At 41.3% G+C, this 27,890-nt stretch overlaps 1 protein-coding gene and 2 long non-coding RNA genes across 50 annotated transcripts in view; 1 reads left to right on the top strand and 2 right to left on the bottom strand.

The window, feature by feature from the left end:
* ANKS1B (ankyrin repeat and sterile alpha motif domain containing 1B) overlaps positions 1 to 27,890 on the bottom strand; it is a 1,062,966-nt gene that overhangs the window by 164,902 nt on the left and 870,174 nt on the right. The gene's annotated exons all lie outside the window — the stretch shown is intronic.
* LOC106510411 (uncharacterized) overlaps positions 1 to 27,890 on the top strand; it is a 92,390-nt gene that overhangs the window by 3,497 nt on the left and 61,003 nt on the right. The window lies entirely within an intron of this gene.
* LOC146403541 (uncharacterized) lies at positions 18,589 to 26,389 on the bottom strand. The gene is made up of 2 exons (XR_014804301.1): positions 23,253 to 26,389; positions 18,589 to 21,405 (listed from the first exon to the last, which is right to left on the bottom strand). It is a non-coding gene; the product is annotated as an uncharacterized LOC146403541 (long non-coding RNA).

The raw sequence follows: 27,890 nt of genomic DNA, 5'->3' as shown, positions 1-27,890 counted from the left end.
CTTTGAATGGATTTAGAGGGATAGAATTACAATACTTTATTCACTGGTTTGGAGGTAGTACTATGCAAAGTTCCTAACTTTGGAAACAGGCCTGTGGGTTCAAGTAGTGGCTACTCCACCTAGTGGTTTTGTGATCCTGAGTAAGTTTCTGAACTTTTTCCAGCTTTCCTTTTCCACTTTGTAAAATGAATATGATAATAAAGGAAACCACTTCACAGAGCTGTGGTTAGGAGGAAAGGAGACGACCAACGTGTGTGTGTGTGTGTGTGTGTGTGTGTGTGTGTGTGTGTGTGGTGGTCTTTTTGATGTGCCGATTTGACTAGGTTATAGTCCCCGGTTACTTAATCAAACACTAATCTCGGTGGGGGGGGCGGGGGGGTTGCTGTGATGATATTTGTAGATGTGAGGAAAGTCCATCATCAACTGACTTTATCTAAGGGAGATTATCCCAGATAACCTGGTTTAATCAGTTGAAAGACCTGAAGAGCCGAACTGAAGTTTCCCCAAAGGAAAGGAAATTGCATCTGCGATTGGCTGTTTCAGTCCCTGCCAAAGAGTTTAAACCTGCTCCTCCCGACAGCCTGCCCTACGAATTTCAGCCTTGCCTAGATAGTCCTCACAATGATAGGGGGTCAGGGCCTTGCAATATATCTCGTGGTATATACCTCCTACTAGTCCTGCTTCTCTGATTGAATCCTTGTTGAATAACTTATACATGTTGTAAAGAATTAACTGTAGTATCTGGTGCATAAAAAGCACTCCAAAAATGTTAGCTAAAATGGTTTTTAAAAGAGCTTTATTCAACACCTCACACATTCACAGAATGGAGGTATGCACTCCGATGGAAATGTCTCAGAGGTCTGAGGCAGAATAGGAATAGAAACCTATTACCTTCAATGCTAACCCCAACGAGGGAAAGATTTTATGTTTGAGTAAAATTTCCAGGGAAACAAGGGAAAAGTGCCAAAAGGGTTGACTATTCCATCTGGAGCTATGGAGGGGTATCATGCAAGTCTAGAAGGAGGATGGCTTCCTGGGTTAGGAAGACAATGAACAAAAAGGCAGGCACTTCTTTTTTGATAGACTGATATAGATTTATCCCCTGAAACAAGGAAGATTGATTTTCATAGATCAACCATGGAATTCCATGATATAACATAGATTCATCTCTGGCTGTTGGTCTTAAGCCAACTAGAATTATGTACTTAAGAAAACAGCTTTGAGATTCCTGGAGGAAGAAATTACTCTTATATTTAAGAGTATTAAAGTAAAAAATCTTTCTTGTCTCAATGCTAGCTTATCTTAGTATTGCACGGTGTTATATTGTACAGATTTTAGTTTGTTTTGGGCATTTTTATTTTTTATTGAAGTATAGTGGATATACAGTATTCTATAGGAATATAATATAATAGTGATTCACAATTTTTAAGGGTTATACTCCATTTATAGTTATTACACAATATTGGCTATATTCCTCATGTTGTACAGCATATCCTTGAAGCTTTTATACCTAGTAGTTTGCACCATTTAACCCCCTACCCCTATATCGCTTTGAGCATTTTTAAGCAAAGGAAAAAATACTTTAAAATACCATTAAAAAGCAGGCGTGGCACAAACCTACTTAAATAGAAGCAGCCACTGTCCTTCAGAATTATAATGCCAAACGTACAAAACTTAAAGCTGGAAGTATCTCAGATCAGTAAACAAAGCCCAGAGAGGCAGTCTCAGATGTAAATAGGATTAGAAGGTGATGTGAAAGTGAGAGAGACTGAGAACTTTTGACTTTATATGAAAGCTCTGATAACTTAGCATCAGCCTTACCGATAACCATGTTTTAAATTTTTCATTCGTGGGTGTATTTGCTAAAGAGAGCTGTCCCATGATCCTTTATACCATATTAGTGATTTATTAAAATGGTAGTATATAAAAATACTTCTACTCATTATGCCATGATTTATTGAATGCCTGTGATCTCCAACATTGAGCTGGGTGCTTAGGGATAGGAAGGTAGAATAGAGATGGGTTCTAACTTTGTGGAACTCTTTCTCTGGGTAACTCCCTATGGAAAAATCTCAGTGATTTCAACTAATATGTAACATATTCCAGGAAAATCTGAATATATGCCTTGTTCTGCCCTGGCCGAGACAAAATGCTCTCACAGTAACTTCGCTTCATCTAATATAGATTTATCATTTTTTTGGGTAATTGCTTGTTAAGTTATGGATCTCCTCCTAAGGCTGCATGCAGTCAAGGACCTTGTCTATGTGATTATTTATGTTCCTCTCTTGACCCAGCTTGGCATTAGGTGAATATTTATTGAACACTTGAAAGGAAGCTTGAGACACATTGAATTTTAGTAGCTCTCCAAATAGACACATGCAGAAAGAAGACAGAATATAAATCTGGAGCTGAAGGCAAGAAATATGATTTGCTAGCAGCTGATTACTGCTGGTTGGAGGGCCTGGGAGTGGAACTGTCTCAGTGAGTACCACACGTAGAATTATGAAAGAGAAGGTTTGAGGTCAGAACTCTGGACAGCGCCCACATTTTCCATTTTCCACTGCGGGATGATACAGAGCCCACAGGCCAGGATGGAAAGTATCAGGAAACTTCACTCCCAAATAAATCTTTTAAACCACATGAACAGGTTTCTGCTAGAAAGATATCTCAGAACTAAGTAATTGTAGAGCTAGGAGTCCTACAAAATATGGATTTATAACCATGATATTGTGGAATTACCTTCCAATATGCAGAAAGTGGGGCTTTACATTTCAAAAAAAAAAAAATTGATATATGTAGCTAGAGGGCATGGCACAGGACCCAGAGAGAAAGAGTCTGTATAATGTCAAAGTGACAAAATCAAGGCGTTCCACAAGAGGTAGGCATCAGGGGAGAGTCTGAGTGGTGTTTACGCATGTATGGCTGTTGGATGGTTATGTCCACTGCAGAAGCAGTCTGGTTCTACTCAGTGCTTGCTTGTCATTAATGGGACATGTAAGGCATAAGCTAATTTCCAGCACTCATAGATTTTATTATTTTTATTGCATGAGCATACTTCTGCTGTAGAGAAATTCCTTTATTTGGATGGCAAATTTAAAGCAACTTATGGGCTACCTATTAACCAGGCGCATATTTATAGCCCAGGCTAACACAACCCAGAGCAGAAGGGACTTACACTTTTTCCTGAAGGCAAGCAGGCTTGGAATCCAGGGGGAATGAATGTAAACACTGAGGCCCATCTGCCAGGAATGTTCTGCCCCAGTCGTCTGAATTAAGACCTAGGGACTTCTTTTGGCTGCTAACTACATTCAAGGCCTGAGCCATGTATAGCTCCACTGAGCCATAGCTAAGACATTCACTTGCAGCCTTTGCTTACAAGCAGCCCCTGAAAATCAGTTTCAGCTGCCTGGCACAGGTGTTAAGTACCTCATCCTTTTAACACCTTTAGCCAACCAAGCAGCTGTGCTCAACGCTCGCAGCAACTTTCAAGGTTAGCCATGAGAAGAGAATGCTCTGTAATCTGATCTGGATGTCTGTTTCACTAAGTGGCTATACATTACCGATTTCCCAGGATGGCACCCTTTAAGTGAATCAGACCATGAGATCTGATTTTTGGATCAGAAAAATATGGTTTACAGCACAGTGGAGACTTGTACTTGGAGACCTTGTACAGAAAAAGGCCAGGGGCTCTGATCTGGTTCAAGTTTGGCTGTATACTTTACTAGCAAATTGCTAACCTAGCTGCACCTCAGTTCCTACATTGGTAAAATAGGGATAATTGTTCTTTAAGCGTGTTGTTTAAGGATTAAATGGCTGCATCCATGTAAAAAAAATCTAACGCAAAACCTGGAGCATAATAATTATTCAACCAAAGAATTAAGTTCAAATATTAATTCATAAGCCTTCAGAATCAGGATGCTCCTCCAACTTATCAACAGACCTAAATAACAAAATTCACTCCCATAGCACCTTTCAGTGTGCTTATCAGCTGTGTAAGTGCTGAAGTGCCTGGGCACCTGAGAGTGGACAGTAACTTTTTGTATAATAGACTTAAAATAAGACTTTCCCCCCCCTCCACAGGATTTCATGGAGGGCAAGATAGCCTATCATTTGATGGTGATTATGTGTTTTGTTATGCTAATTCTCCAGCAATGCACATTGGAGGTACTGAAATACATAGGGCAAAGGGAGAAAGAATTACATAATAAATATTAAAAATAATTAACACTAATCTATTTAAAGTACCAATTATATTAATATTATGTTCATAATATTACTATTAATCATAACTGTATTTATAGTAAAATAGTAATTTAGGGTTGGAATAATTGAATCTTGGAATAGTAAGGTATGGTTGAGGTTCACTGTTTTTCCTGCTTAGTCCCCAGTCTCTCTACTTTTGTTATCAAAAGTCTGATATTTTTCATTGGGGACCCACTTCTCCAGCCCTGAACCATGACATTCTAGAAAGTCCTGAAAGAGCTGACTCTAGCGAGGATCCGTGATCCTCTGGCCTAATGAAGGATCCCATCACTCAGCCACAGTGGACTGATTGTTCAGGGAGGCGGGGGACCAGGACTCTATTGGGAATATTGGGAAAGAGGAGCTTCAGTGAGGTTTCTAAGTTGATGACACTGGCATGACTGGGGTGCTGAGCTGAATGTTTGGAGCTGCCAGTGTCCATTCTTTCGGGAGGGTCTGCCCAAGAGTGAAGCCAGTGCAGAGGAAGCAGAGCAGAGATATGTAGAAACTGAGGGATTCCAGTCGTAGGGTTCAAGGCTCTGGATCCAGTCCTGCCTAAAACCTCTGACTTTATCTCTTTTGTGAGCCAATAAATTCCTTTTTTTTTTTTTGCCTTAGCCATTTGAGTTGGGTTTCTGGCACTTATAATTAAAGGTATCCTGGTATTACTCGGAAGGGTACTTAAATATAATTTACCACAACCTCCCACTTGATACTTGAATCTCCTTTATGACTTCTAATGAAAGAGTTACTCAAGACTTGGACTCTTCCAAGGATAGGGAGCTCATTACCAACTGAAGAAGTCTCTCCCATCATTGGGGCCTTTACTACGAAGGTCTTCTCTTTCTTTTTAGGGCCACACCTGTGGCAAATGAAAGTTCCCAGGCTAGGGGTTGAATCAGAGAGGCAGTTGGCCTACACGACAGCCACAGCAACACCAGATCTGAGCTGCATCTGTGCCTGTGCTGCAATTTGTGGCAACACCAGATCCTTAGCCCACTGAGCGACGCCAGGAATCAAACCTGCAACCTCATGGATACTAGTTGGGTCCTTAACCCACCAAACCACAACAGGAACACCAAGAATCTAAAATTAAGTGAAAAACCTCCCTGAAACTGTTGTGTAGTTACCATTGATTCTGTACCTTTTAGGGGCCAGAGGCCGTGTGCCATGTGCTAACAAAGGCAAAATTTATTATCTTATTTAATTCTCAAAACAGGAGTTCCCATTGTGGTGCAACAGAAACGAATCTGACTAGGTACCATGAGGTTGGCTTGATCCCTGGCCTTGCTCAGTGGGTTAAGGATCTGGCATTGCCATGAGCTGTGGTGTAGGCCGGCAGCTGCAGCTCCGATTTGGCCCCTAGCCTGGGAACCTCCATGTGCCATGGGTGTGGCCCTAAAAGGAAGAGGAAAAAAAATCTTCTGATATAAAAATTATTTTGGAAGCCACTGTGGAAATCCAGGTGGAAAATGACAAGCTGCTGAAGTAAGGGCTGTGAGAGAGGAGATAAAGTGGATGAGGGTGGACCTGACATACGAAGGCGCAGCATCTCCATGGCTTGGTGACTGAATGGAGGGGAGGGCAAGAGAGAAGGCAGGGTCTAGGATGACCTCTGGAAATTAGGCGGATGGTGAAAAAACAGGGAAGGAACAACGTTGAGTAGGGAACGATGAAGGTTCTGTACCTGCAGAGGTACAGTAAACTGATGGGGTCAGTACTTCCAAGGGCATGTGATGGAGGTACAATAAACTGATGGGGTCAGTACTTCCAAGGGCTCTAAACATTTAAAAAAATTTAATTGAATCTAGTTCAGGGTTAAGAAATCATCAAGAACAGGGAGTTCCCGTCGTGGCGCAGTGGTTAACGAATCCGACTAGGAACCATGAGGTTGCGGGTTTGGTCCCTGCCCTTGCTCAGTGGGTTAACGATCCGGCGTTGCCGTGAGCTGTGGTGTAGGCTGCAGACGCGGCTCGGATCCCGCGTTGCTGTGGCTCTGGCGTAGGCCGGTGGCTACAGCTCCGATTCGACCCCTAGCCTGGGAACCTCCATATGCCGCGGGAGCGGCCCAAGAAATAGCAAAAAGACAAAAAAAAAAAAAAAAAAAAAAAAAAAAAGAAATCATCAAGAACAAGTTTTGCACAGACCTTTGTCACACAGGTGCAGGTCAGAATACCATGTTTATGTTTAGCCCTTGAGATTGGGGTCTCCCTTCTTTCCTCCTTCCAGCATCCTCCTGGGGAGTGGAGAAAAGGAGCCAGAGAACTCAGCATGAGGATGCAGCAGAGTCTGCCTGAGCCACAGGGGGCAGGAGTGAGACTTTGAGGTTCTGGAGCCAAAGAGAAGTGCATACCTGCAAAAGATGTTTCTGCGAATGGGAAAGAGACAGGAAGGAAAGAAACATATTTCCTGCATACCTACTATGTACCAGGCCTTTATATGCATTACCTCAACAACCCTGTTATTATTATTCTAGTATTTTTTTTTCCAGATGAAGAAATTATGGAGGCTCTGAGAGGTTAAGCAATTTTTCCAAGATCTAACAGCACCGGCATTAAATCTAGGATATATGGCTCTACGATCCATATTTTCTTCTTTATGCCATTCTGTCTCCTTAAATAATGAGCAGTTATATTTTCTAGTTGACGAAATATATTCACATGGTATCTCAATTAATCCTCTAAACAACAACCCAGAGGTTGGTATGACTAATACTATTCCCTATTTCATAGATGATGAAACTGAGTCCCTGAGAGCTTCATTGACTTACTCAAGGACACAGTAAGTAGCAGAACCATGGCTGGAATTCAAAATTCCTAACTTCAAGCCTCAAGTCTTTTCCCATGACATTGCAGCTGTTGCACTGGGCAAGATGCTGTGAGGCGGTCTGTCAGAATAGTGACTGATAACAGCTTTGCTCTGAAATGCTTGTAGAGTAATGCCCAGCCTGACACTCGGTAGGAGTGTTCCTTCCACCCCCCCCACCCACCCCCCCCCCACTCAAGAGGAAAAATCCTGGGGAAAAAGTAATGTAGTCTCCCTGGAGTTTCTGATGGAAGGTGGGGCTGGGGGCTGGGGGCAGGGGGGGACACTCCTCAAGAAGCTTTCACTCATTCCCTCCTTCCTGAACCCTAAGGTGGGGTCTGTAGCAAGGGGCTGTGAAAATCCACTTAACCTGCTAGGTCTGTACACTGTCAAGACCAAGGGTAGGATGAGCCATGGTACCCTAGGGTAGCAATGACTCTCTGGGTGGAAATAACGTGGGAAGACACATTAACTCTTTCAGGCCATTAGGCTATCATTTAGTAAATTACTACTTTGCTCTAAATGGGTCCCTGTGGGTATGGAGGGTGAGAATGTTCTAATTTGCATTTTCTCCCCTTTCTCTCAGCTGCTTTTTCTAATTATGATGTAGATCAAGAAGTTGTTTAATAACTAGTTTATTCCAAATCACTGGATGCTCTTATAAAGATAAAAAAACGCTCTTGCGGATCTCTCTGCTGAAATGCATGAAGTCAAGTCTATGCATAACACGGGTGCAGTGGGGTGCTACAGTCCAGTCTGGCCCACAGGACGGAGGGGTGACTCAAGGCACTGGGACAGCCCAGATTTGCAAGTTCAAAGGTAATAGAGACATGTGTTAGAGCCCTTTGTTCCTGGAAGTCTGGGGAGGAGGGCGGAGGGGAGCAGATGCTGCGGGAAGCTCCAGGATGGGAGTTCCTTTCTCCTGCTTAGAAGGAGGATTGGCAATTCTAATCTGAGGAGGAGTCAGCTCTCTGCCTCGGCATATCTGTGACAAGGGAGATTTGTGAGGAGGGCATGGATGCTCCCGGAAAACTCTGCTTTCACCCTGTCACTCAGAATGCATGCACGCTCTCAGCTGAAGGAGCAGGGAACATGTTTCCTCCCTGGGGGCAAGCAAGTATCAGAGGTCTCCTTTGTTCTTACAAATCTGGGGCTACCAAGTAAATGCCAACAGAGTTGCTAGGACCCAGTATTATTGCTTAATAGGATTATGGCAAATAGTGCTTTACATTTATACAGCACTAAAAGTTTCTGAAGCACTTGCATATCCATCGTTGGTCAGGGTGACTGCATCAGTAGGTGATGAGTGTTGTCCTATGGAGCCGAGTTTTCAGAAGGGGCCTGGATTTGGTTTAATGCTTTGCAGTTGCAGTCTTGCAATTCTAAATGATTTTAATGTCAGATTTGTGTCTTGTAAGTGAAGTCTGATGGGACTATGGCGCATGCGCTGGGGCTTAGAACCTCAGCCCACATGTGGTCTTCCCAGGAAGAGTTTTTGGCTGTCTCTTCCCTGTCTCCTGATGCCCAGGGCCCTGCCCAGGAGCCTCTCCCTCCAGCCCCTCCCTGGGTGACCCTGCAAATACTGCTGCCCTTTGCCTGGGGTAGCAATCAGGTGATACTGATAAAGGTGGGACAGGGGATGGCCTTCATTCAGCCCTTACGCTTCTTCCTCCCCTGGTGGCGGTGGGTGGTCTTGGTGTGAAAGGTTACACATCCTGTGGCTTCTTGGGATAAGCAAGCCAAAAGCCATTCCTGCCCAAAGCTGCCACACATGGTCTGTTTGTGAGCAACCTGGTGGATGACTCAGCAGGGGTCTCTCACTCCCTCCAACCCAAATACCAAGCACATCCTGGCAGGGCAGGGGAGGACGTCACTCATCTGCCATAGGTTGGGGTGGGCCTCTGGGACGGGGAGATTGACTTCCCTGCCTTTGGCCAGAACCCCATTTTGGATTCTGCAAACTGTGTAGCTGGTCCTGTCACGGACCTTCATTATGCAGGCCATGCAAGCTGGACAGGACAAGGATGTTACCGTTATTACGTCCTCTGCTGCTACTACTCCTGCTTGCAGATGCACCATTACCATCTCTGTGACTTGCACTGGGACAATATGTCATCCTATTTAATCCTCACAAGAAGTATACAAAGTAGGGCTTCTGCACCAGAGTAGTTCCCTAACTTCTCTGAGCTTTGGTTTCCTCATCTATAAAACTGGTATAATAATACCTACTTTCCAAGGATATTGTGAGAAGTAAATAAGACAGTGGGTGTATAGAGAGATGGAGGAAACTTCACTGACCTGTGTTACTTTATCACTGTGTTTGGAAGAAATGTGTGTGTATGTGTGTGTGTGTGTGTGTGTGTGTGTGTGTGTGTGTGTTCGTTCCTCTCCCACCCTATGATCTGGAGCCAGAGGCTCTTTATTATTTATTTTTATTTATTTATTTATTTTTTTGAGGAAGAAATATTTTGATAAGCTGCCTGGGGGAAGTGGGAGACTCCCCCATGGGCACACTCAAGTACCTCAAGAGGGTTGCTGAACTTCTGCACGTCTGACAAGGAGAGGGGTCTGCATGGTCCTTCCATGGGAGGAAGGTGGGAAAGAAAGAGGAGGCATGGAGGGCAAAGTCTTTGTGGAGGAAGAGAACGCCTGGGCTTTCAACAAATTTGTTTGTCTGGGGTTTATGCTGTAAACACCTCCACCTCCCCATTTTCATGAAATCTGCAGTAAAGACTAAGTCACTGACTGATGCTTCTGTGTGTGATTAGACTAATGAAGGGACTCAAAGAGGCATTGAGATTTGCATCCATGTTGGCACAAATGAAAATGGACAGAAAATAGACGTGTGCACACGTGTGTGGGAAGATGAGTGTCGAGCCAATGCTGGATTATCACATGCTTTGTTTCCTCTGAGTAGTCTCCCTTTTTGTTCAGGCCATGCATTTTGAGGGATATAACAGAAGCTATGTATATTCTGTTTAGTTTATATCTTTCCTCAAGCTCCGTTACTGGGCTCTGCGCACAGTGGACACTCAATTGTTGGGGGCTGATGAATATGAGTAGTAACTATTAAGGGGAAAAAGTGAATATGATTTTGTATAATCATTCCAATGTCCTTTTGATGTAGGAAATTAGGCTTTCCAGATTACAGATGAGGTATCTGTGGCTTAGAGAGGCTAAGAACCTTGCCTGAGGTCACACAGCTAAATGGCAAGGCAGAGACACAAATCCATGCCCAATAATTGATGCCTCCTGGGTCAGCAAAACTTTAGCAGAATATCTAGAGTTTGGGTATCATATAAACCAATACACAAAATAAACATATCTATATTTTTAAAAACCCCTGAAATCAGAAGAATAAGACAGATTGACTTAAAAAACTTTCTTGGGGAATAAGAAATAGAAAAGAGGATGAAGGGGGAATAAGAATATATAAAAAATATAGCATAACTCTGTTATCCTTTAGATAATTGTAGGTTGTACTGATATTAGTTACTGTACTGTAATGACACCAAAAAAGGAAAAATGTGCCAGGTACACCAGGTAGATGCAACCTATTGTGAATGAAAAGGCTGCCTCAAATGTGTCTGAAAGCATGGTTCTTCCTTCAGCTAAGTCAAGTCCGAAGGAGTACATGAATAATTGGCTACAGCTACCCTTTAAGCAAGTGCCAGCTCTCTCTGCTCAGGTTGATACATCTCCAAACCTCAGGGAGTCGGGAATCAGCTGCCAGCAGCCAATGGGCTTCTGAGCATTCATAACCAGACCAGGTGCTGATCCATCAAGCTAATTAGCAGCCTGTGGGCCACAGTTAGCTGGGAAAGTAGAGGTTTTTTAACTCTTTTCCTGACAGACTCTGTACCTATCTCTGCTTTTTGAACAAGATTCTACTAGCAAAACAATAAAGAAGCATTTAGAATTCAAGAGGGAAGGGGGCTGAAAGGAAATATGGATTTATTACAAATAAGACAAGAGAGACTATTAAACAAAGGAAGTGAACCTTCACACACACACACACACACACACACACACACACGCACACGCACACGCACACGCACACACACACACACACACACATAGTGATCTTCCCCCTTCTATGTATCTTCGTTTTACTTAGCATAACATCACCACAGAAGAGCCATTCAATAAATGTTTGCTTTTGTTGTTAATGATATTTTAAACATAAATAATAAAGAAGGAAATGGAACAGAATTAAAAAGGAGCAAGAGATACAACTTGTAGGCACCTGAAGTACATGCAGTCATTAAGTTTCCCAAAAAGCAGAAGAAAAAGAACTAGCTCCAATGGGAAAGAGATATGTTGAAAGTTCAGAAAAATGGAAAACTTAATCTAATCAGAAGAAGAGAGAGGATACATCAGAAATAGTGTCACTGAAGCTTACCAGATTTATAAAGCAACATGTAAATAAACTTGTAGAAACCTGTTGTAAATAGTGCATTTAAAATTAGTTTTACTGTGATGATCAAACAGTAAAATAGAAACATCAACGAAGCCACAAGTATTCCAAATGTCTTAATTGACACAAGAGAAGCCAATTTGTTCAATATCTCTGACTTTAGCATGGTTTTGTTTATCATGGATCCAATAATTTCCAGTGGAGCAATGCCAATACATAAGCTGAAGATAGGAAATAACAAAGAAGCAGTCTAGTCCTTGAAGTAGCCAAATCTGAAAATCATAGAAAATGGGAAGGCAGAATGCTGGCGGAAGTCTTAAAACACAGCAGTAACATTTATGGAGATGTCTGCACGAGCTCTCTGTCAACATATGGAGCATCGAGGAAGGTCTACGGGGTTTCAGTGACACCCCCGTCATTACCATCTGGAGATAAAACTCCTGCAGTAGACTTTCTTTTAACTGTGCTGTATTACTGATGAACTTTACATTGATGACAAGATCCTAGCCAAAGGTCCCTTGGACTGCTAATGGTAAACCTGTTTACTGCTAGATTCTGGGGTTAAAAAATGCCTCTGTGAGGAATAGCTGTCGTTATAGTTGTAGAACCAAAGAGTCAGGATGATGAAACACGTGATTCCCGAGTCTTCGAGGACCTAAAGAGAGCATCACACAGCCTGAGGAGGTTTGGATGTACTTGGTACTGGCTAACGGGCTATAATGTAAACTCTGCTACGCCGAGAAACTGATCTTCATGTTGAGACTATGAGCACAAATCTTTCCCCAAATATTTACTGAATACAAACATAGTGAGTGGTTCCCTAGGAGGATCAGGGGCATGAATTGGGTTACTTTTGCAGTAAGAAATGAATGCACTACTGGGGACTACAATTGATTTGGAGATTGTGGTCTTTTAAACAGAAGATAGCAGTTTATCCCAGGTCAGTGAGCCACTGGATTCATACCAAGTGAGAATTCTCCATAATGTTTCCTACAGGCTTATGTGTGTGAGGTCACAAGTCTGTTCTGCAGTCGCCCTGTTTATTGCCCTAGAAAAGCAATTCCCCTACCTCCTACCCACTGCCACAAACTGTCTCCCTGTGGTTTGGTCAGAGCTAACCCTCAAGTTCTTCCGCCCAAGACATTTCTTACCAGCAAGGGAAGAAAGAAGCATAGGAACCTTATCTTTTTCTCTAGCTTCAGCTCTGCTCTCTCCTCCCTCGAACCCTTCGATGCCTTCCCAGCGATGCCCTGACTTTGGTGCTTTGGCCTGTGTGACTCTCTGCCTTTAATATCCCTCTACCAGTTTTCTCCCTAGAAAACTGTTCCTCCCGAAAGCTTTCCCTGATACTAACAGCAAACACATAGCACTTCCTTGGTATCAAGTACACTTCTAGATGCTTGATTAAACATATTTAATTCTCACCAGAGCTCTACTGAGTAGGTAACAGTATAACCTTCATTTTAGAGATAGAGAATCTTAAAGGCAGAGAGGTTAAGAAATTTCTTCAGGGTCATGGTGGCAGGGCTGAGATCAGGAACCAAGATGGGCTTCAGAGCATTGTTCTTCACCACTGCTCTGAGCCCAGTCATCCTCGGAGCTTGCACTGGCAGCTCAAGCACACGCTGTCAGGCAGCCTGCCTTGCAGTCATGCTTACAACCCTCTCCTCTTTCCGTGCTAACTCCAATCAATCCTTCAACTCGGCTCAGGCTTCATTTTCTATTTTTTCTAGAAGTCTTCCCGATCCTGCTCCCCCAGCCTGGGTCAGGTGCATCCTTCATTGCCCACGCCGTTGTTTCTCTGTGTGAGAGCCCACACCACCACATGCCTGCTTACCTGTCTGTCTCCCCCCGCCCCCCGTCCATAAACTCTTTGAAGGCTGGGATGGTCTGACATGTTATGGTAAATAACACAGTACCTGGCAGATAGAGCGGTTACTGAATAAAAGATTTGTTCATTGGATGGATGGTCGGTGCTGAGAAGTTTCCATTTTGCAATTCTGGTTTCTGGCTTTTACAAGCAGGTTAAGAACAAAAGGGACTCTATCAGAAATCCTGGGGGAATCGTGACAAATGCTTGGCTCCAGTTCAGAAAGAAGCAGGACTCTTTATAGCTCAGCGGCTCAACAGGACATGACCCCTACTTAATTTTTCCTCGTGGTTTAGATGTGGAGAACTGTCGACTGGAAGGACCCTTGGAGATCATTTAGTCCAGGCACTGCTAACCGGTGGCCTTGAGATAAGGATTTTTTTGGACACATGATTGTTTGTTTCTATTTTTGTTAGAACACCTTTAGGCAGGACATTTCCTCTTTACTTCTCCAGTTTCAGAACCATAGCCTATCGTAATACACCCCTTCACTCATTTATAGCATCCACCTAAACTTTCAAGGCATTTGAGTATGAGAGATCTGATTTTAGTCCAACCCATATTTTGTCTTCATTTACAGCAAAACGCCTCAAGTCTATACTTGTGGTTCCCAATTCTCTGATTAACTCATTCCAATCAAGCAGCAGCCCATCCTCTACTGAGGTGTCAAGATGACCGGTGACCTCCATCTTGCTAAACTCGGTTCCCGGCTCTGACCCGAGACCCTCCTCCTTGATTTTCAAGACCACATTTGTCTCGTTTTTCTCCTACTGCCTCCTGTCCTGATTCCTCTTCATACTCTCCACCGCTAAAGATCAGACCAGCCCCAGGTGCAGACTTGGGTCTGCTTTTCTCAGTCTACGCCCTGGGTGATCTTGTGGTACAGGCTTATGGCCTTGCAGACTGTTGACATGCTGACACTTCCTTACACACATCTCCAGCCCACTTGGTTGTCCAGAGGGTCTGTCAAACTTACTTACATCAAAAAATAAACTCCTGATTTCCAGCCCCAACCTGCTCTTCTTACCGTCTTCCTCATGTCCATTCAAAGTATATCCATCCTGCCGGTTGTTCAGGCCAAAATCCATGGGATCATCCCTCATGGCTCTCTTTCTGTTTTTGCCATATATAAATCCTCGGGAATCCCTGCTCGACTCAAATCCTCCAGCATCTCTCCCGTTGTTTCAGAGTGAAAGTCAAAGAAAGTCCTCCTTGAGGTCTACAGGGCCTTGATGTTCCACCCCTACTTTTATTTCTCTGACCCCTTTTCTCCCGCTATCCCCCTTACTGACCTGCTTCCACCACGCTGGCCTCCCTGCTGTTCATTGAACACTCCAGGCATGCCCTGCCTCAAAGACTTTGCATTTGCTGTTCCCCCTGCACACCCTTCCCCGCAAACCCAGGTCTCCTCACGACTCTTCAAACAAACCTACTCAGTGAGCCTTTTGTAGATTCCCCCTATTTTAAAATGACTCCTCCACACCAGGATTCTTTGCCCCCTACTCTATCCCCTTCTGCTTTACTTTTCTCTAAAGCACTCTATCACCCCTTAACATACTGTATATTTCATTTATTTATTTTGTTTGTATGGCTTTCCTTACTAGAATGTAAGCTCAATGAAGGCAGGCATTTTTGTCTTCCTTGTTCACTGCTCTCTTCTCAGCATCAAAATAGTGCTCAGAACATAGTAGGAACTTGTTACGGGCTGAATTTTATCCCCCACCCCACTCCCACTTGTATGTTGAAGTTCTAACCCTCCACACCTCAGCATGTGACCATGTGACCTTATTTGGAATTAGGGTCATTCAGATGTAATTAGGTAAAATAAACTGGAGTAGGGTGGAATCCTAATCCAAAATGATTGGTGTCCTTATGAAAAGAATGCCATGTGAAGAGAAAGAGACAAGCATAGAAGGAAAGTGAGGTGACAAGACACAGGGAGAAGACACCATCTACAAGCCAAGGAGAGGAATCTAGAGCAGACCTTTCCTTCACAGCCCCCAGAAGGAACCTACCTTGCTAATACCTTGATTTTGGACTTCCAGCCTCCAGAACTGTGAGACAGTGGAGTTCCGTCTTTTTTTAAGCCACCCAGCTAATGGTACTTTGTAGTGGTAGCCCTAGCAATATGGTACTCAAAAATATACTCAGAAAGAAAGGACAACATCTGGATTGATAAACTAGTGAACTAACTTTTTCAATAAAAAACCTGAAGCCCAGTGAGGTTACGTAACTTGCCAGAAACACAGTGGTGAACTGGCAGAATTAAAATCCAGCTTTCCTTCCTTCCTGTCTCGCTCTCAGCCACATCTTGAGACCACTTCAGTCTGTCTGGCACACACGGAACAATTCTGTGTGAGGGGGAAGGAGATCTCTGGAGGTCTCTCATCATGTCTTGGGTCTCATCTTTCCTGCTTTCTACTTAATTCTCCCTCCATTATCACATACCCTGGATACATTGTGGCTAGACAGTTATTGATGTGTGTTTGCTAACTGTTCTGATATCCTCTCAGAAAAAAAGCCCTGTGCATGACTTTTCCATTATTCAGGAAATAACGGAAATTATAGTCATAGTCTATAGAAAAGGAGAATGATTCACTGCTGAGCCACTGAGCCACAGGGAGCAATCCAAGGCTGAGGGTAGACAATCAGCTAAGATAAGTCAGGATGATGTCACAGAGGAATATACAAGTACCTCGGTGGGCTGATCCAAAAGAACATCACAATTAAATCAGCTCACTGCTGAGCCTTCTTCACTGCATCTGCGAAGAGATGCTCTCCTCCATTCTGACAGCCACACTTAGGGAGACGCAACACAAGGAGGTGGTGGGAGGCGGCAAACCATCCAACATATTCCGTGGAGGAAGATATAATTTCAGATTGCTACAGAGTAAATGAACATCAGTCACACAGAGACCTTCTGAAAGAGGTCAAACATGTTTGTCCAAACAGGACAAGCTTGATCAAACACGACTTACTGAACAGGTCAGAGACCGGGTTTTCTTTTCAGAATGGAATTACAGCGTGGAGCATGAACGAGGAATGAGGGCCATCAGGGATGACATTCAAAATGTTTAGCAAAACATAGTGGAGGCCATCAACTGGCCTTATCAGTCAAGCTGTATCAGTACGTGCCAGTTGAACCTGGCCATTCATGACACTCTCCAGAATAGCAGAAAATCTCTTAACCCCTTTGACCCTTGGTTTAGTTTCTTCACACAGGGCGAGAGGCCACTATCTATTTCTCAGTGCTGGTACAAAGATTAAGACATGCTTGTGAAAGTGCTCGGTATATATCAGGTCCTCCATAACAACAGCAAATAATTATATGTCACTATATACCATGTCTTGGCAAATGCGAAGCTACCTAACCCTTACAACAGTTCTAAGGGTCAACTATTATTATAACCCTTTTACAGATGGAGAGACGGATGTATAGAGAGGTTAAGCACATTTCTCAAACAGCTCACACATATCAAGATTGGGCTTTGGATGGGGCAGGTTGGATCCCAGGTCCTGAACGTTCATCCTGCATCCCCCTCATCAAAGTCAGGGCCTTCCCTGTCTACTCTGTTCTCCACCGAGCCAGTGCTGCTGCAAACCCAAAGTTCCATTGACTCAATGTCTCAAAGGAAAGGGGATAGCACATCACTGGTGCCCAGTGATTGAGCCTTCTTTTCTATGTCTGCTCAGCCCCCATGTGCAGGAAGAGGGGGGAAGAAAGCAGTCAAATTAATACAAAAAGTAAGATCACGAGTTTGGGAGGCTTTTGTTTTGTTTTTATTTAGTATCAGCTGAACTACTCTAAGCATTCAGGGTGAAGAGTTATTTATCCCAGTTAATGAATCTCTTGATAATATACATGTCTTACAGCTCTGAGCTTAGTGAGCAGCTCTGTTTGAGGGCCACTTCATGGAGCAAATCCTGCATGAACAAGGAGGGGAGGGCGAGAGTGCGCATTTGCTGAGCTCCTGCCGGGCATGAGACTAGGTTCTCAGTTCTCATTATTTCCATTAATTCTTGTAACAGTTCAATCATTCAACAAGCACGGAGTGCCAGGCACCATCAGAGGTGCTGAGGTTACCAAATTAAACAATCCTGGTCCCTGCCCTTCTCAGTAAAATGAAGAAAGAAAACAGTGTAGCTATTTGGGTTCAGCCTGGGGTTATTATTATTATTTTTTTCTAATTCTATCATTCGTTATGCTCTTGTTAGCTGATTTTTTTTTTTTTACATTTTTAAAGTTTAAAGCATTGATTTACAATATTGTGCCAATTTCTGCTGTACAGCAAAGTGACCCAGGCATACCTATATATACAGTCCTTTTCTTATATTATCTTCCATCATGTTCTATCCCAAGAAACTGGATATAGTTCCCTGAGCTGCACAGGAGAACCTCATGGCCTAACCATGAAGCGCCTTTTTCAGATTTTTTAAAAAAGATTTTTAGTTTTGCATGGAGTTATTTTGATGGCTGTGGACCTGTGCTGCATGGTGGCAGCTGTGTTTACAGTCCCCTCATCAAGGACACTTTCCTGACAGGGCAGCTGTGTTCTGGACTGTGACGCCACTGCTGCTCCTCCCTGCCCCCTCCTGACCTCTCCACAGAGCAGGTGGTCACCTGGCGACACGAGGGAGATTCTGTCCCGCAGGAGTTTACGTTTGCAAGTAGAGACAGAGTCAGATATTTGGTTGGAGAAAGAGAAACAGAGGAGAGGATCAAACATGAATCCAAAGTAGAGGAGGGACGAGGCCAGCGAGGACCAGGGCAAGAAGAAGTCCTAAGTAAGCAGAAGTCACGAGGAACCAGAAGCTGGGAGCGCAGAAAACAGAGTTGCCTGAGGAAGTTGGTTGGCAGCAGGAAGAGGATGCATCGAAGCCGCGTATACCCTGACACGTGTACCACGATGTCTTTAACCATCTGCCTCATGTTAGATCATTTACACTTTTCTGTATGACAAGGAATCCTATGATAAATGTCTTTTACATCAATACCTGTGGAATTTTTGATTACTTCCTTTAACATGTTCTTGGATCAAAGGATATACACATTTGAAAGCTCTTGAGACAGAGGAATCATTTTGTGTGTATGTGTGGAAAGAGAGTACATGTGCTGATTTTCCACTCTCTCTAGTAGTACATGAGATGGCCTATGTCAGCCTATTGTACCAACACTGACACTTGATCAGTTAACCACTTTAATTTTTCTCTCTCAATTCCTTGCATTCTTTTTATGTGGTATGGGGGATTTCTATTTCTTTTTATTTTGTGAATTGAGCTTGTTCATATCTTTTGTCCATTTTGTCTATGGGGACATTCATATTTTTCTTACTGATGTATAAGAATTCTTTGTATAATAGGACCAACACGCACTGCCATATTTTGCAAATACTTCCTTATGCTTTGTTCTTTGCCTTTTAACCTTTTTGAGGGACAGAAGTTTTATATTTTTCAAATATAAAAATGTCGATTGTCAAATGTATTGATCTTCTTTTTCTTCTTGAGAAAATACTTGGCTCTGTTTTTTTTTTCTCCTAGTTTCAGAAAATGTTGTTGTTTTACATGTAACTCTTTTTGCTCACTTAGAATTTGTTTTGCTGCACCTGAATCTTTATGAAGGAAAATTTTGAACAAAATTAAAAAACAGAATGGTGTGATCCTGTTTCAGAAAAGTCTCAGCTGTGTTAGTGCTTATTCTCCAGGAGAGTCAACCACTAGCAACTTCCAAAAGCCAGTGCAATTAATGGGCACACACACAGCCATTTAAGTACACAATGAGGGAAAGCATATGATGCAGGGCGGTGTTGTCACCATTTGCGTGCTCTGTACAGAACCTACCCTGACTAAATAGAAATCACAGTTCTCAAACAACTCCACCTACTTCAACTCTTAACAAAGGGTCAGTGACCCTCAGTTCTTAAGCTGGATCTGTACTGACTTCCAATGAGATCCTGAAACACACTGTGCTTCCTGGGCCCCAACATCCACTTCCCAATTGCTCGTCTTTCAAAACTAATTAGATTTCTTAAAAGGAGAACACGTTGTTACTTGAGAGAAAATTTTCTTCTCTTTTTCAGTTTGTACTTATTTAATACCCAGGGTAACTTCAAAGTATATTTTTAGGATATCTTTTTCATTGTGTGCTGACCGGATGGAAGCTGATTTGTGAAGCAATTGGCTATTCTAAATGCAATTGCAAGTGTAGGTAATAGAACAGCAAGTTCCACAGGAAAGTAAGAGATAGGCACACACTCTAAAAAGTGACTCTAGATTCTCCGTGGCAATAATGGGAAACTTTAGGAACTGGGTAAACTCTACTAATTCCATATCCAATTCTCAGAAAGTGATGCTGTATTAGTTTGCTTGGGCTGCTGTAACGAAATACCACAAGCTGGGTGACTTAAACAGCAGACATTTATAGTCTCAGAGTTTTGGGGTTTAGAAGTCCAGATGAAGATGTGTTGGCAGGGTTGGTTCCAGCTGAGGGCTATGAGAGAAAATCAGTTCCATGATTCCTGCTCAGCTTCTGCTGAGTTGCTGGCAACCTTTGGCATTCCTTGATTTGCAGAAGCATCACCTCCATCTCTGCCTTCATCTTCACAGAATATTCTCCCTCTGTGCGTGTCTGTCTCTTTTTATAAGAGGATGCCACTCACATTGAAGTAGGGCCCACTCCAATGACCACACAGTAACTCGGTTATATCTGAAAAGACCCCATGTTCAAATAAAGTCACAATCTGAGGTACTGGAGCTTAAGACTTCAACATAGGAATCGGGGGCGGGTGGGGGGGAAGGGCACAATTTAACCCATAACAGGCAGGTGATACAATATTTATTATACCAATTACTCTGATGTATTGGATAGAATAGAGGCATCTTGGCAAAAAGACTGAGTTTTAGTCCTAACTCTTATTAGACTTGGAATATTGTGAAATTTCCCTGAACCTGTTTTCTTCAACTGTCTAAAAGAGCTAGGCTATGGTAAGGGTTTATTCATTAGTTCAATGAACAATGTCTCACTAAGGGGTCAGCTGTATGTAAAATGCCAAGGATATAGTACACATTCAACATGTGCTATTTCTCTCTCTCCCTATATGTGTTTAAATAATTGGAATCATCTGAGAGATAATAGTGCTAACCTATGTATTAGTAAATAAAATGAAAATACAATGGAAGTATTTTTGTTAAATGGATTTTTATTAATAGGATATATTTCTATGTTTATGATATAGCCATTTAAATGGGATAGGCGTTTGGGCTATTTCAGATTTGGGACCATATTTTGCTTATGTAGAGAGATGGTAGAAACTCCTGGTATTCTTTATCATTTAACGATGTTCCCAGCTTTCAAAGATTAAAAAAAAAAATAGCCTGGATATGCAATATGATTATAAATGGAATAGACTCAATGGATCAATCCATGTTTTTTTTCTTAACACAGATGAACCAACAATAATTTGTTCATGTAAATTTATGTTTACTCTTTGAAATATGTGGTTTCACCAATTAAGAAACAAATCATGAATCGATACTTCAGGAGGATTTGTAGTATTTCACTATTCACTAAATTTGATATTTTATTAGCTGGATCATGTTTCCTATAACAGTACACTAAAGAGAAATATCTTTTTAGTCTGGGAAAAAATGCAGGGCGAAAACCTCTTATTTAGAAGACTCTCAGAATCTCCTTTTCCCAAACATTTGCCTTTCCTGGGAGCAGGGAACCTTGCACTCCCTGATAAGGTGCTTCTTAGAAGACTCTGTAAGGCAGTGGATTTTAAACTTTAAAAAATTATTATTAATTTTCACAGTGGAGTATTCTTTTACAAGGAAATCATTGCATACAAGTTTCCATATTTATGGTTAGTGCAGAGCAGGGGCTCTGGAGACCTTTCTTAAAAATTTTTTTTTAAAGTATAGTTGATTTACAATGTTGTACCAATTTCTGCTATACAGCAAAGTGACCCAGTCATATATACATATATGATTGGATATGGTTCACTGTGCTATACTGTAGGACTTCATTGCTTATCCTTTCTAACTGTAATAGTTTGCATCTACTAACCCCAAACTCCCAGTCCATCCTCCTCCTTCCCCCTCCCCTTTGTCAACCACAAGTCTGTTCTCTATGTCCATGAGTCTATTTCTGTTCTATAGATAGGTTCATTTGTGCTCTATTTTGGATTCCACCTATAAGTGATCAAACGTGGAGACTGTTTCTTATTTTGTTTTTTTCTGTGACTTGGGGTCATGGCCAAGGGATGTCTGTAGATCCCCACTGCTCACGGGAACACAGTTTGAAAACCACTGTGTTGAAACTTGATCTATAAAGGTATGAAGGCATCTTGCCAAGCAGGTCTTCTATCATAAAGTAAGAATCACGGGGGGTGAAATCAAGGAAGGGAAGGGAACAATATTTGTACACATGTTCTGCGCTTCACCTGGAAATTTTGGCAGACAACAATTTCTGATGATCGCATACCAGTTTCTTTTCCATTAGGCAGCGGAGGTTTAGTTTTAGAAACTGAGGTTAGGACACATATATCAGATTCTCCAGGGAGTACTCACTGATTCTACAAATTGTGTTGTGAAGTACCTGCTTTTACTTCCATAGTCACTTGCTGTTGCACTGCAATCCGAATTGTGTTAACAGTCTATGGCCATACCATCCCCAAAACACTCGATCTTGTCTGTATTGTATTAACAGTTTTGTTTACTAGTTGGATCCTCCAGTAAGCAAACTCACTGGGGGTAGGGGCCATGTGTTTTTCATTTTTATATCCCCAGTGCCTCGTCCTGTAGCTGGATAATAATAAAAACAATCATTAACTGATTAATAATAACTAACAATTCATAGTGATTAATAATAGCTTTTCATCGTTTTAAAAGCAACAGGTGTTTTGAGGACCATGTCAGACATTGTCCTGCCTAGTCCATGTGGTATCTTATTTAATCCTCACTTAATCCAATAAAATACATCTTATTATCAGCATCTCATTTCATGGGAATTTCAGAGAAAACTATGGCATGGAGAGGTGGAGTAACTTGCTCTGAGGTCATACAGCTCAGTGGGGAAGCTGAAGTTCAAACTTGGGAAGCCTATTCTTCCTAATCTATTATGTAACATCATTCAATAATATTTTTTGAATACGCTTCATGTGCCAGACCCTGTTCTAGGCATTAAGGAAGATGGTGATCAAAGCCAAGTCTTTATTTTTGTGGAGTTTATATAGTGACGTGCTTTTTAGATATATGCCCAGCAAAGACTTTGTTAAATGAGTGAATTAAAAATGATGTTTCTAAGTTGGAGAGTGACGTGTAAATCAATGAAGTTAGAACACACCCTTGCACTATGTAGAGAAATAAACTCAAAATGGCTTAAGGATTTAAATATGAAATATGACACCGTAAAACTCCTAGGAGAGAATGTAGGCAAAACATTCTCTGACGTAAAATGTATCCATGTTTTCTTAGGTCAGTCTCCCAAGGCAATATAAATAAAGCAAAAATAAACAAATGGGACCTAATCAAACTTACAAACTTTTGTATAGTGAAGAAATCATTAACAGAATGAAAAGATAATCTACAATGGCTTAATTTCCCAAATATGCAAATATCTCATAAAACTCAGTGACAACAAAACAAATGACCCAATCAAAAACTGAGCAGAATTTAAAAAGAATGACATAATGCCATTTGCAGCAACATGGATGGAACTAGACTCTCATACTGAGTGAAATAAGTCAGAAAGAGAAAGACAAATACCATATATCACTTTTATCTGGAATCTAATATACAGCACAAGTGAATGTTTCCACAGAAAAGAAAATCATAAACTTGGAGAATAGACTTGTGGCTGCCTGGGGGGAGAGGGAGGGAGTGGGAGGGATCGGGAGCTTGGGGTTCATGGATTCAAACTATTGCTCTTGGAATGGATTTACAATGAGATCCTGCTATGCAGCACTGAGAACTATGTCTAGATACTTACATCACAGCATGACAATGGGAGGAAAAAGTATGTATACATGTATGTGTAACTTGGTCCCCATGCTGTACAGTAGAAAAAAAATAAATTTTAGATGGAAAAAAAATACTGAGCAGAAGACCTAATTAGACATTTCTCCAAAGAAGACACACAGATAGCCAACAGGCACATGAAAGGATGCTCAACATCATTAATTATTAGAGAAATGCAATCAAAACTATAATGAGGTGACACCTTACATCGGTAAGAATGGCCATCATTAAAAAGTCTACATATAATAAATGCTGGAGAGAAAAGGAAACCTTCCTATATTGTTGGTAGGAATGTAAATTGGTGCAGCCACTACAGAAAACAGTATGAAAGTTCCTCAAAAAGCAAAAAATAGAATTGACACATGATCCAGCAATCCCACTCCTGGGCATACATCTGTACAAAACTATAATCCAAAAAATGCATGCACCCCTCTGTTCACAGCAGCACTATTTACAACAGCCAAGATATAGAAACAACCTAAATGTCCACTGACAGATGAATGGATAAGAAGATGTGGTGCATATATACAATGGAATACTACTCAGCCATAAGAAAGAATTAAGTAATGCTCTCCACAGCAACATGGATGGACCTAGAGATTATCAAACTAAGTAGGTCAGAAAGAGAAAGAGAAATACTGTATGATATCATTTATATGCGGAATCTAAAATATGACACAAATGAACTTATCTATGAAACAGAAACAGACTCACAGGCAGAGAGAACAGATGTGTGGTTGCCAAGGTGGAGGGGGGTCAGGGAGGAAGGGATTGGGAATTAGCAGATGCAAGCTATTATATATAGAATGTATAAACAAGTTCCTACTGTATAGCATAGGGAACTGTATTCAATATCCTGTGATAAACCATAATGTAAAAGAATATGAGGGGATTTCCACGTAGTGCAGTGGGTTAATGATTCAGTGTTGTCACTGCAGCGGCTTGGGTCACTGCTGTGGTGTGGGTTCAATTCCTGGTCAGGGAACTTCCATATCCTGCAGGTGTGGCTCTGAGGAAAAGAATATGGATGTATGCATGTACCGATCACTTTGCTGGATAGCAGAAATTAACACAACATTGTAAATCAACTATACTTCAATGAAATAAATTTTTAAAAAGATGATATTTCTATATTTACTATTATTTCATAGATGGGGTACCTAAATCTCAGGGAGCCAAGGAACTCTTTTAAGGCTGAAAAGTTGATCTGTAGTAGAGCCTGTAATTAATTAATTCTGTAATCTCTGATCCCTTGCCTTTAAGTCAGCCTATCTAAACTAGTCAAAGGAATCCACATTTCCTGGATAGGTTCTATTTTTGGAAGATTCTCAGAGATAGGGATAGAGATTTAAAACCATCTGGAATTGATTAAGAAGATGTGGTACATGTATACAATGGAATACTACTCAGCCACAAAAAAGAATGAAATAATGCCATTTGCAGCAACATGGATGCAACTGAGGATTCGCATGCTATGTTGAAGTAAGTCAGAAAGAGAAAGACAAATGCCATATGATATCACTTATATGTGGAATCAAAAAATGGCATAAATGAACCTATCTACAAAACTGAAACAGACTCATATAGACATACAGGAGAGACTTGTGGTTTCCATGGGGCGGGGGTGCAGGGAAGGAGAGGGAATGACTGGAGCTTGGGGTTAGCAGATGCAAACAATTACACTTAGAATGGATAAGCAACGAGGTCCTACTGTACAGCACACAGAACTATATCCAATCTCTTGGGGTAGATCATGATGGAAGATAACACAAGAAAAGGAAAGTATATTTATGTATGACTGTGTCTCTTGGCTGTATAGTAGAAGTTGGCACAACATCAGAAATCAACTATATACGTTAATAAAAAAAATCTATAAAAAAGCATCTGCTTTGCCTCTAACTAAACTTTTGCTTATACTAAGTCTGTTTCTTCCTATTTGATGCTCTGGGGTCTGTGAGTTTCTTACACCTTTTAACATGTACACTAGCCTGGTCCATGTGCTGGAGAGATGAATCAAAGTCGTGGTATGATGTATACTGGGGAATACAGTGAGATATATCATGCCTCTGTCCACCTACTCTGTTTTAGCTTCTCTATGAGTTTCACATCTCGGGGGACAGAAGAATAAAACCACACTGTTCGCTCTGATTGTTTGAAGAAGGCACTTTCAGATGTATTTCAAAGGCTGGGTTTCTAGATCTGGATAAAACTCTGCCAGCTCTTGGGGCTGTTGTTTGATGAGTATGGAGATGTACCTACTGCAAAAAGCCACAGGTATTACTAAGCACACAGAACACTTAAGTCCTGGTCCACTTACCTCATCATCTGCTTGCAGCCAGAAACAGCTGACTTGCAAAGAACTCTCCTTAGGAGTGTATCGTCAAACCATAATCTCCATTCACACCTTACACCTGAAAGTCTACTGCTTTGCTAAGTGTTAAGACAATGACAGTCCACAAGAGTTAGCAATTTCACCTGCTGGCAGAAACTGTCAATGGCAGCAAGTTAATACAATTTCAGTTTTCAAACAAGATTCAGTACATACATATATGGACTTGGCTATTCCAAGGAGACAAAAAAAGAAAAAAAATTACTAGGGCTTGTTAAAATTATTTCTTCCTTTCCCCTGCCATCCATTCTTCTCTCTCTTTCCTTTTTAAATTCCTCTTCCCTCTCCTTCCTTCTTTTTTGTTGTCTTCTCTGCTTTCCTGCTATTTCTCAACAAACATTTAGGGAGAATTTACCACATGTCAGAGTTTACACCATATGCCATCATGAGCCCCAATACTGAGCTAATTTAGTTCCTGACTTCAATAAAGTCTAAATAGAATTGCAAAGTTACCTGATGGGGAAGGCCTGTAATGCTCTTTCTATGACAGTAGCTTGAAGGAATGATCTCAGATCTCTTGAATTTATCTAGGAGTTTTCCTCTGCTTTTGCCATAGTTTCTCCACCAGGATTCATCTTACTAGTCACATTATAATGTTATGCTATTCCTTCAAGTAGCTCAGTGTATTTTTCTATAGACTCTGTCAATTATTGCTTTATTCTAGTGAGGTTTTAAGGCAAATGCTTGATATGTAGGCGTCTTTTAATTATATAAGGAACATCACCTAACTCCCATTGTGCATGCTTACCCTCCAACTCCAAGAGCAGAGAATGTGGGGGGCGTTAAAAGGGTTATTAGATGGCCCACTACTGTGATCTGTTTGGCCTGCTTTTGTATGCTTTGGTCAAGTCTATTTAATGAATATGTTTGCCAAGGAAATTAATTTGAGGAAATTGATTGTTAATGAAAAGTGTTTTCATCTATAAAAATGGTAACTATAAGGATTCACTTAAAAGGATCTTTTTGACATTGAGTATAAAACTTTCCTTTCCCTGAGCTTGAAGCTCTAGATTTTTATAAATTCCACAGTCTGAAATTTCTATGCCTTTCGGAATGGATCTTAAAGGAAACAACACCTGCGGAGTAAAACTATTTTCCTCCTATAACCTCAAGCAAACGCGAGGGCTCTCTGCTCTTGCAATTTTTCATTACATTAAGATCTCAGGAAGGAAACAACGATTCAGTTGGTCCTTTCCTTTTACATACTGAGAACTGCTCTGCAATTGCTTGGGGCTGGTGTATCTACCCTCCAGTGGCATCTTTGCTTGAGAACTGTATTTTTCATTATTTAGAGTCTTCTGTAATTTTATTTGGTGATGTTAATATTTAATAATATCATACCCCAAGAGCTATCTTTGTGCAACTTTAAAATACACAATCTTGTCCTTTTTAATAACTTTAACCTTTTATTCCCCTCACACTCTGAATATAATGGAATCTATATGCTTTTTTAGTGAGAGTTTTTTGATCCCTGGTTCACAGCTGCCACTCATGGCAGGCTTTCCTTTGACGATATAAATCCCTGCCCCCTGTACATTGATTCTATTTACTTCATTAAGTGTAGCAATGTCACTATGTAAGAAAAGGAATTAAATTGATACAACTCTCTCTTGAGAGAGTCACCTGAATGCTGTTGCATGCATATTTAAGCTACGATTTACTTGTGGACATTTTTTGGTAAAAATAGAGTGTTAGAAATTCCTGGCAAAACCTGGCAGTGCTTATTATGCATAATAGTAGATTCCCTGAGAGTTCCTTCAAGTGGAGGAGGCGCTTCAATGCCAAAAGATCTCCTGGCATAGGAAGGGAGGCTTTCTAGTTTGATGATTATAAAAAAATTTAGTCGATAAACCCAATTTTTCTTAGAGGTTTAGTTTCCAATGATTTTTGCTCTGCAATTCACACAGAAATGCAAAAACTGTATTTCTTACTTGATGATAGTAGGTATGCTATAAATGCAGAGTGAATTTGTAGAAACCATTTTTTGGGTAACTGACAAAATGGTTGCTGATCATTCGTCACTGCTCCCAACTACCAATCAATATTTGAAGGAAAAAAAAAAAACCCTCCCACCTATCTTTGACAATGGAGGGAAAGTAGGGCTTTGTTTCTGTATCAAGAAGAAGTAGAACCTGATAGAGTTATCACTT

The sequence above is a fragment of the Sus scrofa genome, chromosome 5 (genome assembly GCF_054392235.1).
Source record: "Sus scrofa isolate SSC_HxYL_T2T_F1_AM1 chromosome 5, Sscrofa_HxYL_maternal_Yorkshire_Landrace_v2.0, whole genome shotgun sequence".
Taxonomy (NCBI): Eukaryota; Metazoa; Chordata; class Mammalia; order Artiodactyla; family Suidae; genus Sus; species Sus scrofa.
Note: the sequence above shows the minus strand (reverse complement) of the source record. Positions and strands in the feature narration are given on the sequence as shown.